At 41.3% G+C, this 11,172-nt stretch overlaps 1 long non-coding RNA gene across 1 annotated transcript in view; it reads left to right on the top strand.

The window, feature by feature from the left end:
* Positions 1-7,471: 7,471 nt before the first annotated feature.
* Positions 7,472-11,172, top strand: part of LOC106149130 — a 10,863-nt gene continuing 7,162 nt past the window's right edge. The window contains exon 1 of the long non-coding RNA XR_001235094.1: positions 7,472-7,599. This is a non-coding gene — a long non-coding RNA (uncharacterized LOC106149130). The remainder of the gene's footprint in view (positions 7,600-11,172) is intronic.

Here is an 11,172-nt window from a genome sequence, read left to right as displayed (position 1 = left end):
CTCTTCTTCCTCCTCCTCCTCCTCCTCCTGCTCCTCTGCCTCTTCTTCCTCTTCCTTTTTGAGATGAGGTCTTACTCTGTTGCCCAGGCTGGCCTCAAACTCATGATCCTTCTACCTTAGCCTCTCCTTCCTGAGTATCTGGGATTACAAGCATGCACCACCATGCTGTCCATATCTTTTTGATATTTTAAGTGCCAAAGCAGTTATAAAATCTAGCGGATTTTTCATTTTATGAGTTCTGAGCATTGAGATTCTAAATAAAGAGTTCCTTGGTGGAGCTTCCTTGGCAAGGAATTGAGGATAAAAAAGCAGAAGCCACTGAAATGCAGGCAGATTTTGGTTTGGACTGTTAGCGTAAGAACTCACAATTTTAGTCCTGATCAACAAAATAACTTTGGATAGATGTATTGTTGTAAAACTGGTGGTAGAGAGGTCATGCTTTTTCCTCACAGAGTTATACGCTATCTGTTTTTAACATCCTTTTCTGTCTGAATCCAGAGAGTTTCTATATCTGAGCAGACACAGTGAGAGTGGAACTCATTCTCTGTTAGATGATGCTACTGCAGCTATAACAATCAAACCAAAAGATAAATGAAAGCAAAGCCTATTTAGTAACAGGTGTTAAGATTGCAAAAGAAAGTTTTAAAGAGTGCTGCTCTAGTACTTACACATTTTAGCAGTAATATGCAAACACATATGCTATTATGCATGAGGATTAAATCTAATTAAAACATAAATAGCAGTCTTCATACTGTGTATCATGTCAGCCAAAAATGACATAATCACCAAGCAAGTCATCCCTGCTCCCTTTTACACAAGTTAAAATACTTAATAAGGAAAACATGGGACTGAACAGTTACTTGTGTTTTCAACTTGCTTTACTAATATCTATTTTTACTGAAGAGCTAAGCATTATCCCTTTATGGCCTGAAAAATACTTAGAAGGGGAGAAATTAATTTTATTTGCTATTTTTGTGTGCATATGTGTAGAAAATGGTCTAATTATTTCTTTACCAATTTAAATGCACAACACTTGGGTAAAATATTAAGAATTCAGTTGTATTTACCATCCGGCAAGTTCCATTGTTTGGGCAGGTGGTTTTGATGAAATGACTCCTATTCTTGGTTCTTTAAAACCTGCAAAAACTTTAGCTAAGGTAATTTAGGTACCTTTCTAGTTTAAGTTGAATACCCAAATTAAAAAATAAAACATAATATTCACTGCAGAATTCTATAAGAAATTTAGAGAAGACCTAATGCTACTACTTTTCAGGCTCCTTAATGAAACTGAAAGGGAAGTAATACTCCCCAATTCATTCTTTGAAGCAAGTAATACCCTGATACTGAAAAAACAGAGAAGCATTCAAATAAAAAGAAAATTATAGGCCAATCTCCTTAATGAATATAGATGCAAAAATCCTTAATAAAATACTTGCAAACAGACTGCAGATCAGCAAGAAGATTATATATCATGACCAAGTGGGATTCATCCCAGGGATGCAGGGATGGTTCAGCATATGAAAATCAATACATGTAATGCAGCATATTAACAGAGCCAAGGACAAAAATCACACGATCATCTCAATAGGTGCAGAGAAAGCATTTGACGAAGTCCAATACCCATTCATGATAAAAAAGAACCCTACAGAAATTTGGAATAGATGGTCTTATCTCAATCTGATAGAAACAATATATGACAAAACAACAGCCAACATCATACTAAATGGACAAAAACTGACAGTTTTCACTCTAAAATCAGGAACAAGACACTGTCACCACTCTTATTCAATATAGTTCTGGAAATACTAGCCAAAGAAATTAGAGAAGAAAAAGAAATAAAAGGAATAAGGATAAGAAAGGAAGAAGTTAAGTTATCATTATTTGTAGATGACTTTATGTTGTACATAGAAGACCCCAAAAGCTCCAAAAGACTTCTAGATTTAATAACAAAATCCAGTAGCATAACTGGGTACAAAGTCAACACTCAAAGATCAGTAGCCTTCCTGTACATGAATAACAAACTCACTGAGAGAAAAGTTAAGGAAACCACACCTTTCACAGTAGCATCCAAAACAATGAAATACCTAGACCTAGGAATCAGTCTAGTGAAGGAAGTAAAAGACCTTTGCATTGAAAACTACTCTGTAAAAGGAGATTGAAGAGGACATCAGAAAATGGAAACATATCCCTTGCTCTTTGGTAAAAAGAATCAATATAATGAAAATGGCCTTATTTTCAAAATTGTTACACAGATTTAATTCAATCACAATCAAAGTACTAATATCATATCTCATAGAATTAGATAAAATGATCCTAAAATTCATTTGGAATCAGAAGAGACCTAGATAGCAAAAGCAATTCTGGGCAGCAAAGGTATGGCAGGGGGCATCACAAACCCTAACTTGAAATTATGCTACAGAGATATTGTGATTAAAACAGCATGGCACTAGCAAAAAAAAAAAAAAAAAAAAAAAAAAAAAGAACAAAAAAAACAAAACAGATTTGAGGAGCAATGGACCAGATTAGAAGATGCAGAAACAACTCCAAATGCACTCAGCCACCTTATCTTTGACAAAGAAGCCGAGTGCCTTCACTGGAAGAAAGACAAGCTGTTTAATAAATGATGCTGGAAAAACTGGCTTCTCACACAGCAAAGATTAAAAATAGACATATTTTTCACCATGCACTACACTAAAATCTAAATGGATCAAAACTCTAAATATTAAAACAGAAATACTAAATCTGCTAGCAGATAGAATAAGTAGAACTCTTGTAGACACTGATGAGGCAAAGACTTTATGAACAAAACACTGATCACACAGGAAATATCACAAAGAATCAACAACTGGGATTTCATCATATTAAAAGTGATTTACACAGAAAAAGAAACCCCCACAGAATGAAGAGACAACTCACAGATTGGAAGACATTTTTGCCTACTATTCCTCAGACAAAGGATTAATGTCTGGAACATATAAAGAATGCAAAATGTCAGACCTTTGTGGGCTGAGGATTTAGCTCGGCACCACAGTGCCTGCCTGCAAGTGTGAGGCCATGAGTATGATTCCAAGCACAAAATAAAAAATAAAAAATAAAAGATCAGACCTGTGAAATTTAAAGATCCAGTCTAAAACTGGGCACCTGAAATGAATAGACACTTCTCAGATAAGAAATATAAATGGTAAATAAATATGCAAAAAAACATTCAACATCACTGGTCATTTGAGAAATGTAAGTTAAAACAATGCTGAGATTCCATCTCACCCCAGAAAGAATGGATATTACTAAGAAAGGAACCAATGACATATGCTGGTGGGCCTATGGGGGAAAAGGAACACTTTTCCACTATTTGTGGGATTATAGACTGGTGCAAACACTGTGGAAATAATGAGGAGATTCCTCAAAAACTAAAACTAAAGGTTCCATTTCACCCAGCTATTCCCCTTCTTAGAATCTTCCCAAAAGAATTAAAAGTATCATAGCACAACAACATATGTACAGTCATGTTTATAGCAGCACAGTTGTAATACCTAAATATTGGAATCAGTCCTAATGCCCTTCAATTATGAGTGGATAAAGAAGATATAGTTTTAAAAAAATGGAGTACTACTCTGCCATAAAGAATGATAGGCTTGAAACATTTCTAGTAAATGGATGCACCTTGAGACCATACTCCTAAGTGAAGTAAATTGGACACCACATTCCTTCTCTGGTGAGAAAAATCAAAAGTATAAATAAGGACCAAAATGTATATAGATACTGGGAAATGGGAAGAAAATAGTCAAATGAGAACAAGAGAGAGGGAAGGAGGAAAGGAAAGAAGGGACAAGAATAAAGAGAACAGAAGGAAAAATATGGAAACAAAGCTCTGTAAATAAGGAGGGGAAGAGGGGTTGAAGGGAAGGGAGGGGAATGGGAAAAAAGGAAGAAGCAAGATACACCATATACAGGAACAAACTCCCTATGGTGAAAGTGATCATTATGCACCAATAAAAATTTTAAAATACAAACAAACCAAAAAAAAAGAAAAGACTTATCAGTCCTTTTAATTTCTGAATCCCAACACTCCAGAACAGCTCTGTTCACTATTCTGTACAATACCTGTTATGAACACCCATGGAGGACAACCTGGGCGACTTTCCTTGAAAGAGGGGCAATTGTCTCCATTTTGGCTAAGCCTGACCCTACTTCCATGTATTTGTATGTGCAGAGCTGGCTAGGACTTTTCCTTATCCTTCAATTGGCTTTAAACAATGCACATTCGTCTAGCCAAGGTGCTAATGGTAGTCTTTGAAGACTGCAGGCATGTTTCCCTGGACCCCAGTTGTTCGTACATGTCAGCCGGGATGAGGCCAGATGCTGAGCCAATGCTCCACACTATTGGCTGGGATTGAGCTTCGAGATAGAGGCTATGACTTCTTGGGACGTGAAAGATTACACATCAGAGCTCAAGCACCAACCCCAAAACATTAGATTCTATCTCAGTTGTGTTATGCAGATGACTCTTTCTGCAGATCCTTCTCTCTGCATTTGCAGAGGTGGTTTCAGGTCTTCTACCTAGCCTAGCTATGGCACTCACCTACTTCCCACCATTCTCACAGTCACTCATCCTCAAGCCACTCTCTTCTTCATGAATGAATAAAATTTGGATTCAGCCTTGGGTTGAGGCCTTTGCTCCGGATGGCCATCACTGCGGCTGGACTTAGCACCCCTTGGCTCCCCATAACTACAAACATGCCTTAGTGAGTTTATTCTTGCCGTGGGTTGCACTGGAAGCAGTAGATTGAAATTAACCAACTAAGATTCCAGTAACTTTTCATTGTTTACCAATATAAACTTCCTGGGCTGCAGTGAGGACTGGGAAGGGTTCTCTGTAAGCCCCTACTCTGTGTTTCTGCTGGGTATGAAACCTGTGTGTGCAGTCACTAGGCAAGCACTCGAAACCAACCTTCTTTGCCTTGCCTATATTTTAGCAGATTGGGACACAGCAGAACACATCAATATATTTCAACAAAGTAAGTGTGGTCTGAGGGTCATGTTTTGGGTATATCATGTTAGAGTTTATAGCTGGATGTTCACTCAAAGTCTCATGCACTCAAGTGGGCCTTTTGGGACGTGCCAGGATCATGGGTGCACTATGCTTATGGGTAGATTAGTTCACTGCTGAGTTTACAGCTAAACATGCTGCTAGGGGGTGGGACCTGGTCAGGAGAGGTGGTCTCTGGGAGCGTGACCTGGAGGGATTGCGCTCCCTTTCTGATTCCTCCCCTCTGTCTCTGCTTCCTGTCCATCAGGCGAGCGGTTCTCCTCCACAGGCCATGCTCCATGTGGTTCCTGCTTTGGAGCCGGTGGACCATGGACTGGATCCTCTGCAAACTATGAGGCAAAATAAATTTCTTCTTCTTTAATTTGCTAGTGTTGAGTATTAAGTTTCAGTGATAAGAAATAGACTAAGATATATCCAGAAATAAGTGGGATATGGAGGCTGGGAGGAAAATACAGTAAGATCTTCTACAGGAAAATCCTAGACAGGCTGCATGAGACAAGATAAGTGTTATGGAGGTCTGGGGCTATATCATCCCACAGAGACATAATGGGGGCCACAGCAAGTCCTGTAAAAATATGAAACAGAAATCAGTGAAGGAACTGGGAAGACATGATTTATTTAACCCAACAGGGCCGATCCTCCATACCCATGGGTTTTGCCTCTGTGTTCAAAAATATTTGGAAAAGTATTTGCATTTGCGCCAAACATGTGCTGACTTCTCTTCTTGTTATTACTCCCTAAATAACCTAACCTCACACCAAACACATGTCATCTACATCATATGAAGCTGTTGTAAGCAACCTGGTGATGATCTACAATACACAGTGGGACGAGGGTGGTTTATGTTTGGTCTAGGTCTAAAATGTCACCCGAAAGTCTTATATGATTTGGAAGGGGATTGGCTCCTGGGCTGCAACACTCACTGGTACATTCACCAACGGATGCATTTGGAAGAGGAATATACCGTGAGGAGCCCAGGCCTGGCCAGAGGCGGTCACTGGGTGTGGGCTGGAAGGGTCTCTTTCCCTGCCACCTCTATTCTACTCTCTCTTCCTCTTGACCATTGTGACATAAGCAGCTCTGCTCTGCCATGGCCCTCTGCCATACTGCTGCTGCCTCGGAGCCAGCGACTATGGACTGAACCCTCCAGAACCATGAGACAGATGAAAGCTCCCGCCTTCTTTTGGTTTCATTTTGTATTTTTATGTTTTTTTAGTCGCTCCTCATAGCACACAGTGCTCACACTCCTCGTGTGGTGCAGGGACAGGGCACATCTCAGTTCTTTTTCTCACTCCCTCCTGCTCCTCTCCCTCCTCCCTGCTCCATCCCTTGATCCCTTCCCATTTGAGAAAGGTCTATCTTCTAATTTCTACCAGCTACCTTTTACTTTGCTCTTCATTTATACTTTGGGTTTCTCACACAAAAGAAATCATGGGATATTTAAGCTTGTGAGTCTGATTTATTTCATTTAACACTGTGCCCTCAAGCTGCATCCATTTTCCTACAGATGACTGAAGTTTATCTTTTTTATGGCAGAGTAATACAACACCACAATTTCTTTATCCACTGATCTGCTGATAGGCAGCTTCCAAGATTTAGTATTATGAGCTGTGCTGCTATAAACACGGCTGTGCATGGATCACTGTAATATGATGCTTTAACTCTTTTGGGATGATAAATAAAAGGGAAAAAGTGGGTCAAGTGGAACTTCTAGTTTTAGTTCTTTGAGAAATCTCCATACTTATTTCCATAATGATCGTAACAGTTTACATTCCTACCTTTAAGCTAAATGTGTAAGGTATTTTGTCCCAGCCATAGGAAATTGACTAATCCAAGTTATATCCAGATAGTACTCCATGATCAAGGAATTGATCATCCACAGATTTGGGTCTCTCTGGGTGGGGCTGTTCAGGAAGCATTGCCCTGCAGCTGCCAGGGGGTGACTGTACCCAACACGTCACATTTCCAATGTGGAGTCCAGGTAGACAGTGGTTAATGGGGCTATTACACTCTTTTTCTCCAAATGGGTCTTATTATAGCACGTCTCAATCCGGACAGTGCACTTTCATTGGAGGTAACTGATCTACGTTTAGATTTCATGAAATTAACAGTTGCAACTTAGATTCCATTGCTCAAGTTGTTCTGAACACACTTTTTCCAAACCACTGAATGAAATGCCACTTTCTAAATCTATTCATTTATAATTTAAAAAGTTTTATTAGTCCATCTCTGCAGTGTATAATGAGGACACCCACCGTGAGGGGTTGGTGCACGCATACAACCCATCTTGATTCTTTTTTACTTCTCCTCTCTCTCCTGCAACCATTCTTAAATGAGTGAAAATTCAGTGAAACTTGAAATCCAGTTCCTGACTCGCCCCAGCCACATTCCACGTCTGTGCAGTCACACTAGGGATGGGCCAGGTCTCTGGGCTGAGCTGCTCAGGAACTGGCAAGGAGTTGGGTTGACAGCGGCCATTCAGTAAGCGTTGCTGGCATTGACTCAGTGAAGCACCGAGAAACAGGTGAAAGGACACGCTTGGCAGCCCCCAGGTAAGAAAAGGCAGAGTGGTAAAGTAGCACTCAGGCTTCTCGCCATGGGTACAGTCCTATAAGGGGACCAGTGTTCGAGCTTTAGAAAAGGAATTTCAGGAGCTTGGGTAGCAAGGGATTTTCTCACAACATTTCCACATCTGTTCTGCTCCGTAGTTTGGAGAGAGAGAGTCCAGCAGGAAATGCTCCCGTAGCAACAGGGACCTGCGGTTACGCTACTTATAGTGAGGGGAGAGTAAAGGAGCAAAGCACTGCAACTTAGCATCTTTGGCCTACAGAACAGCGCTGTGGCCCTGGGGAGAATCTACTTCGAAGCCCAACTGCAGCTTCCTTTGAAAAAAATGTACGCAAAGGTGTCTTCGGTGTCCAGTTTCAGGGTTGGAACAGAACTGAGGGTGGGGTGCAGCGAGGTAGGGGGAGTGGGAGGGGGAGTCAGAGGGTATTATTTGTGCAATGGAGAGGGGAGGTTGGGTGATGCCAGCACTCTGGGAGGCTGAGGCAAGGGGATCTCAAGTTCAAGTCCAGCCTGGGCAAGTTAGCAGCTTAGTGAAATTGTCTCAAACAAAACAAAACAAAACAAAACATCAACAAACAGGGTGGGGATGTAGCTCAGGGTGAAGGCCCTGGGTTCGAATGATAATAATAGTAATAACAGAAATAAGATGAATTCAGCTTGCTCGCTTCCTTTGGAAACAAGCAGGAGTCCATGCCTTACCTGTTACCGATGGCTTTCTTTCTTTAAGTGTTAGAGAAAGCTGCATATGGGTTGAGAATTTCTCCTGGAGAAGGATACAGTTAATGAATTAGTTGAAGTAGGTGGCCTTTTTATTTGTCTCTTCTCACTGAAAAAGTTGATTCGCTCAGTGGATTGAGAAGTCCTTCCTTACACACATTTTTTGGAGGGTGGGCAAACACCTGAGTAAGTACAGTATTATTGGTTCCAGATAAATCCATTCAGTTTATCCTGTCTTGTTCAGTTTGATTCAAATATTAGTTTTCATCACAGCTGAATAAAAATAGTGAATGAAAACAGTGGTGAGACACCACATCTCCAATAAATCAGCCTTTTTGAAAGAAGCCACCTGATGTAAAGCCTGTCAAATTTTTCTCTTAAAATTTTTTTTTTGCAGGATATTTATTCCTTAATTTATTTATTTGAGTTTTGGAGTTTTACAATTAATGTAAAAACATTTATCATTTCAGAGCTGGGTACATCTACAAAGGTCTGCAAGACTGACATCCCCTTCCCCTGGGGCCCTGCGGTCCTTCCTCTCTCAGGGTCCACATCCCTCTGGTCCTGATGGTTGCTGCTATTGCCTCAGCAAGAAGGATGCATTTACTGTTGGATCAAATTCTTTCCAAACTTTACTACAGTGTCGCACTCAAGCTCAGCTTCCCAGTACATTGTTTTGATGGGACAGATGGTGAGCTGTTAAGCGGCTCCAAGGAAGGTTAAGGGTAGTGTGATTTCCAGCGTTAAGAAGGTGTTGGCTAGCGAAGGTGAGTGTTTCACTGGGGGACAGAACAGCATCGCCCATCAGGGGCTGACATCATCCAGGCCACTGCTGTGTGAATAGATACTGGGACAGTTACCAGTGACCACCTGTGAGAGGAGAAAGCGCTTTCGATGGGAGTTGGAGGCACGGGGAAGCTGGCATGGGCGGCTTACGCCAGGGGCTGTGACCTCTGTAAGTTTGCAGCAAGCGCCCCTCTCTTCCCTCAAACAGGTGACCTCTCTTCAATGTTGAGATTGTTTTTAATAGTGTTGGGGATTGAACCCAGGGCATTTGCACTGAGCTACATCCCAGGCCCTTTTTCTTTCTCTCTCTTTTTCATGTTGAGATAAGGTTTTGTTAAGTCACCCAATTACCCAAGCTGGTCTTGAAGTTTCCACCCTCTTGCTGCAGAAATTACAGGTGTGTGCCACCACATCCAGCTGCATGTCTTCAGCTTGTTAAGTGGATATTTTGGTTTCTCTCATGACATAGACATAACTGAATGGCATGCATTTAAACTGTCTCCTTGGTATAGTGAAAGAGATCAGTGTGCCCAAAATCCTCCTGTTTCAAGGGAGCCCTAACAGAATCATCTAGTGAGGAAGCGGAGTCTGTGAGTTGAACTAGTTTGCTAACGTGGCTTTGGAATGTTAAGAACTCTAAAGCTGGACATCGGCAGTCTGGGCAACACTGGCTGAAGCGAAGCTGTTCTGCAGAAGAGTTTCACATGGTGAGGCTGGGGTTCGAACAGAAACTTGCCCTGATTGCTGCTATGCTCTGTTGCACTGAGGACAGTTTGGGTCTCTGCAGTGTAGGCTTCTCTTTCCTTGTGCCTAGATTGTGTGGAGCGGACTGGACGGATTTCCCGTCCTGCAGAACTTGGCTGTGTGTGGACACTGGAGCCAGAGGGAGAGGTCAGTTGTGGGACTGCACGGTGCCCACACCAGCAGCCCGGAGACAGCTGGGAATTGGAGTTGGCTAAAGAGTCACAATTTGTGGTGCGGATGCAGCTTGCAATGATGGAGAAGAAAAATAACACAATGCTGCCCTGGGTATTCTTGACATTGATTTTTTAAAAAAATCTGGTGCATGGAAAAACAATCTCAGATTTGACACACTTCTCATACCACTTTGAGCACATAACTTTTGACTGTATTCTTTTCAAATAACAGTACTTTGTATTACTCGTTCTTTACCTATCATTGCTCATATACTTACTTGACTTGAGGTAGACATAATTTCTTCATGGCTTTGAAAATATGCATGCTTTCAGCTCTTTATTCAAATCCAAATGTGATTTTGCATTTTATGATATAATGGGTAAAATTATACTTTATGTGTAAAGCAGACATTAATACAATGACATGTCCTTTAGCCAACCTTTTTAAGGAATAGAGTATTCCTCATAAATGAATTTTCCTAATAACTAAAGCTTTGCCCTTTGAAGTAAAAAAACTTAGAAATAAAGTGGTAATTCCTTTCTTCGATTTTGTTTGTTGTCCATTGATGAGGGTAGATTTACTTTGCAGCTACTTAAGCAGAAGCACTGCACCCTTCACCATCCTTGGTGAGCTGGGGACACTGGTGCAGAACTGCCATGCTGCAGAACTTTCAGTACAGTGCATCTGGAAGTTTACTACCTGCTACAGCAATCCCAGAGCTTGTCCACAATCAAATATGTTCTCTGGACCCATCAGATATCAAACTCAGGACAGTTATCCAATGCTCAAAAGTTTGTGTCTGTAACCAGCCTTCTGTGTGATTCTAGTCTGGGGGGTCGGTGGATTCACACCCTGAGAAACTACCTTCTATATCGTTAGGAAATGCTAATGATCAGGCCAGGTATGGAGTGGCTCATGACTGAGTCCCAGCACTTTGGGAGGCTGAGGCAGGAAGACTGCAAGTTTGAGACCAGCTAGACAACTTAGACGCTTCAGGAGATCCAACCTCAAAATAAAAATGGCTGGAGATGTAGCTCAGTGTGAAGGCCTCTGTGAGTTCAATCCCCAGTACTCCAGAAAGACAGAGAGAGAGAGAGAGAGAGAGAGAGAGAGAGAGAGAGAGAGAGAGAGAGAGA

This window comes from Chinchilla lanigera, unplaced genomic scaffold (genome assembly GCF_000276665.1).
Source record: "Chinchilla lanigera isolate Chin_1 unplaced genomic scaffold, ChiLan1.0 scaffold00003, whole genome shotgun sequence".
Classification (NCBI taxonomy): Eukaryota; Metazoa; Chordata; class Mammalia; order Rodentia; family Chinchillidae; genus Chinchilla; species Chinchilla lanigera.
Note: the sequence above shows the minus strand (reverse complement) of the source record. Positions and strands in the feature narration are given on the sequence as shown.